The following is a 5,512-nucleotide window of genomic DNA, read 5'->3' as shown; positions in this document are numbered from 1 at the left end:
TTTTCCAGCGGATTGTTAGCGGGCTCAAATGTGCTCAAGCTGTCACGCACTGTCACGCACAGTGAGAATTTTGCCTCCACCACTCAAAAGAAAAGGAAACGAAACGAATTTTATTTAAGTGTGTGGTCGTTCTAGTGGGGGCACTGTCAACTGAAACTAACAATTAACGCAAATCAAGTCAAATGTTGGTATTTTGAGGAAAGTGGAAAACCGTTGTCACAGCGTTTTGTGTTCCCCTTTGTGTTCCCCTGTGTTCCCCCTTCCCTACCCGTAGAGCATTTCAGTGCCACGTTTCCCTTAAAAATTGCCGACTTGAGAATACATCAAAACAAAAAGAAATATGAAAATAAAGGAAAGTAATCACGCTATAACGATAAATATGATAGCAGAATAGGAATACAGAAAGTATCCTAAACATTCATAAAAGCTAACCTTAGGCCTATTGCTGGTTTTCACTCACGTGATCAACAGCCATGTTTTTCAACGAAAACAAAAGGAAGCGTTTGCATAATAATAGAGTTAAATTCCCCGAGGATTTGGTCGGGGCACCAACATGGCCGCCTTTTCTTTGTTTTGGGCACCAACATGGCGGTCGTGACGTCATGTGAAAACCGAGAATAATCTTTTGTTTAGGCCTAATTAGGCCTAAGGTTAGCTTTTTATGCATGTTTAGGATACTAATAAAACAATGACCAGTGACCTGTAAAAAATACCAGCACTGAAATGTTCTATGGGGAGGGAAGGGGGAACACAGCACTAGTGCTCCATGATCAATTCGCGTGGGAACAGATAAAACGGGGGAACAAAAAACTGAAAAAATGGGTTGACACCGTACCCTGCGAGCAGAGTCTCTTTCGATCTGGCGACCCTTGAACTTATGTCCAGAAATGTACCTAATTAGATGCACCCCCAACTTTGACATCCAACACGAAGCTCCCTTTAACTCTGTAGCTAACTCATGAGGTTCTAGGGTATTTTTATTGATAGGCCAAAAATACAAAAATACAAAAATTTACAATGTAAAAGAACGCTATAATACACAGCCTAACGAAGGCATTAAACTTTTTTTTCAGCGCTGATATCACAATAAACGAAATTGCACTTGTGCAAACGTGAATATGACTCAGGCTACTAACTCCCTAAATCCCACGAAATAGTTACAAGCAAATTGCGTCGAGAAGCCTGAAAAATTGAGGACTTCAAGCAACAACATTTCAAGGTCACTCTCCAGCAAGCAGGAATTTGCATAGCCCCTATCAGCTTGAAATTGAAAACGTTTTGAATGACCATTAGTCCATGCTGTATTCATCACTGTAGGTATGGGGCGCCGTTTGTAAAAAAATTATTTAGAACAAATTTGTGACATTTTTCCCTTATTTAGAAATAATTGTCCCATATGTAAGTGGTGAGCTGCAAACTCTTTGTGCGTTCCCCAATTTAAATCTCAACTTGATCTGATTATTTAATAATTTTTATTGTATATTTTTACCATGTATCATTGTTATTACTATTATTATTATTATTATTATTATTATTATTATTATTATGATGATTATGATTATGATTATTATTATTATTATTATCATTATCATTATCATTATCGTTATAGCTATATAGCTATATTTCACATTCAAACAATATAGCCTAATTGAGGGACCACCAAGAATTTGGTGGCCGCTTTCAAAATTAAGTTTAATTTTTATCATGCGTTTTACTCAATGTCACTCTGGACAAGTCCTTATAACACTTTCGGATTATTGTCTCAGTGTCCATTAAAATTGTCTTCTGCATCTCCGCAACAATCTTTTTGCACAAATCGTTTGTTTCAAAAATATTTTCCAGTTCCTTTATTGTCTCTTTTATACCTCCACCGAGAGCACTGATCACAAGAGGCACAACTCTGCCTTTGAAACCAGGTCTTCGCTCTCCAAGTTCAAATGCAAGCTGTCTGTACTGTCTCACAGTACTGTCTGTATTTTTTTTTTTCAATTCTCTTCTTTTCGATGTTATTTTGCTAACAAGCAAGTGCTGGAGACGATAACTTATAGGGGACCAGAAAATTTTGAAATCTTGATGTTCGGAAATGCTACTTTCAGCATTCTTGGCCGCCGTGCCTGGCTAAGTTGTGATGACAGTCAATCATTCAAACTGGAGACCAACTGGAGCGTTTCGTAGTACGTGCGGACATGCTAGCGGATGGTATTGCACAGTTTGGTCGCTCTGTCTTACCTCATAATGTCATCTCCTCATCGAATCGAATGTCAAGAGATAACAATGTTACTTATCTTGTTGCCTCGGGCCGTACTTTAACGAAGAAGATAGAAGTAGTGAATCTAGCACAGGAGAGTATCATTGCAGGCTAAATTAAGAGAAATGTGCAACCGCCTCGAACGAAAACCTAAAGATCCCTAAGGGAAAAAAATAGGAATTATGCATATGCTTTCCAACGAAATGAAAATTCAAGTTGAACTCCTCTTTGGGATCAATACAAGATTAGACGCCAACGAGTAACTGGAGCCTGGAAAAGTATATTCTTCTTAATAACTGTAAAACGGAAACGTTTAAGCGTCCGTCCCTCCCCAAGGCTGTCAATTCAAGCTAACTTTTTTTTGCAATATCTTCCATGTCATGAAAATTTACATTAGCATGTGATACTAGGTTAATACTTGTCTTGAATGCCCTTAGGTGTTGGATTTTTTAACTTAGGACAGTTCAGTGTTGCATTCTCATTCAGTCTTTCATTCATTTAGTTATGAACTTTTTTGCGTTCTTTGGGTGGATTGTGATGTTCCGACAACGTATTAAAGGACTTTTAATTAGTTTTCACAATTCTGGTAACGAGTGAGAGCTTTTAGGGAAAACGTGAATGCCAATTGGAAATGTCTTGCATAGATAGCGGCATTGAATTCTCACCTTTGCAGTGTTCTTTACTGCATTTTACTATGGCGTAAACACGTAACAACGCTACGTGTCAGTGAGTGGAGTCTCTTCATACTTGACAATCTTTTACTTGTATAAAGAGAGACTGAATGCATGAATGTTTTTATTTCGTGCCGTTGTTTTGTCTTTTAAGCCCTAAATTCTGAAGTTTTTTTTCAGAAACATATCAGTTCGACCCTTGCCCAACGATTTCGCGGACTGTACTGCAGCACATCATAGCAGAAGTTTGATCATGAGGTGTATTGATTTTAGCTGTCGATCATATCCACCGAATTAGAAGTCGGAAACCGCATTTAAAGACTAAGTCCTTGCTTGATTAAAGACTGAGATAAGTATTTAAAAAGGATCAACATATAACTCCGTTCATATTCGGATTTTAATTCTCTTTGGATTTTGTTTCAGTGCTATAAAGACTACTTGAGAAAATCAAGGTGTAAGATGTTAAGGGAGGTACCAAGACAAGATTTGAATGCCGGAAACGACGCTGGAAGAAATCGACCTACATTTTACGCTCCAAGTAATCATATTGTTCAGATGAGGAGATGTTTCCAGGTACGTACATAGCCAGTCCTCTAAATATTATCCTTAGTGGCCTGAATGACTGGAAGACTTGAAAAAGCAACGCATACTTACTTGTATTTTTAGATATTACGGTACTTAATCCAAAACTTCAGTTCTGTTCTCGCACGTCGATAGGTTATGTTTCCTTCAGTCATCCGCCGTGACAGTTTTGATGTTGTTGTTTTTTGTGTTAGTGCACTGTACCAGACACTATGTTATCGGGTTGTACGCGAGTGTAAGAGTGTGAGAGCCGTGTAAGCGTGCTTCAGTTTCACCAAATGAGCCCCAAAATCGGCAAGAGTTTGTGACGCTGATGATTCATAAAGCAGCTGCTATTTCCAAACGATGGAATTACCTGGTTATAAATAACCTCGTCTAGCGGAGTGGATTTTTGAAATTGCAGAAACAATTGTCAACCTCAAGCTAATAAAGCTAACAATTAGGTGACTGTGATCTTTGTGTTGAATTCGCAAATTTCTGTCAAACTTTATAACACTTAAAGGAAAGAAAACCAAATTAACAAAAACAGCATAAATTTCCCAAAATGTGTTCCGCTGATGATAACTTTTTATATTCGCGGAACAAAAGTTATGTCGTTTTCATGTCACAAATTATGTTGCTGATGGCAAATACTTTAATTCCTAAAAACTTCCTTTTGCTCTTCCTAAAAACAGACTATCAACATTTATTTAATTTGCATCAATATTTGTTTTGCATGAAGCAGGCTAACCGCGAAATCTGTACCTTGCTTCGTTCGCATTTTTGAGCCTTAAAATTTTCGGTCCTATGTTTCTGACAGCAAGTGGTATATGTGGAGGTCTCCCATCCAAATACTTTACTACAGTGAACGTTTGTCTTGAAAAGCTGTCACTGCTCAGAATACGTGCTTTAACTTGTGTTTAAAAAGAAGATGGAAGGAAACTTGAAAATGATCAACATGTCAGCCTCGAAGCCAAGGTTTCTCGATTCCCTTTTAGTAGGGTTTAGTATTTTACTAGTAATCACATGTCTTCTCATGGCACTATAATTATTTATAAAATAATTAGGATAGTACGCGCACTCTCATTGGTCAATAGCTGTGATTAGATGAGAGTATGGAAACACGGCTGTGACATCACACGAATTTTGGTTGGTTATATGTTGTCAGACGCGCGTTTTGATTGGCTGTTAGGAGATACGAGCATGTATCAAGAAAATCTGTTTCAATCACGAATTTTCCTCTATTTGTTTCCGTCATCTGTCGAATTATCTTTGGGAAATATATTTATAAAAGCAATAGAGGTAGTGATCGCTGTTGGCATCGCCCCCCGCTCACTCTAGTGTCGAGGACCGCATATTTCAACCGCATACTGATCAAAAGATGGTCCATCTGATTGTTCACTCTCCCGTTTGCCGAGATCCATGTTGCCTTGTGAATATTTTTGTGTTGAAACAATTTTTCCTGTGATGACCTGGCCATTTGCCACAGAAAAGTCGCTTAGCCTCTAACCTGCGAGCAGGCTCTATTTTAGTTTCGCGTGTTGTGGAGTTGGCGAAACGAAAAATAGAGCCTGACCAAATTCCTCTTCGAAATTCCTTCAGACAACTTTTTTTTATTGATTGACATTTCATTCATCTGCAAATCAAATTTACTCCCATTACACCAATACACGCGTGGACGGCAGATTCACGCAATTTTGTTTTGACCAGAGTTAATTACCGTGGGAGGAATATTGTAAACGAATTCGAAAGTTACCGTTGGCTTTAATTTGAGAAAAACACATGTAAAGCATGGGGCATGTATTCGGAAAGCATATTGCGGCAAAGACCGGTGTAATTCTTCCTCCGAACTTCACTGAATATGCAATCTTTTAAGCTTGACATCTTAATAAATGTAATTGAGATAACCTAGCATTTTGTCGTTGGACGGTTTGGCAATAGATTTTTAAAGAAAAAAAAAGAGAAATACATTATTCCTTTAACCTTTTTGCCCATGAAGGTTTCTTTGGTGATTTTTTCGGGTAATATCTTC

The sequence above is a fragment of the Montipora capricornis genome, chromosome 9 (assembly GCF_036669925.1).
Source record: "Montipora capricornis isolate CH-2021 chromosome 9, ASM3666992v2, whole genome shotgun sequence".
NCBI lineage: Eukaryota > Metazoa > Cnidaria > Anthozoa > Scleractinia > Acroporidae > Montipora > Montipora capricornis.
Note: the sequence above shows the minus strand (reverse complement) of the source record.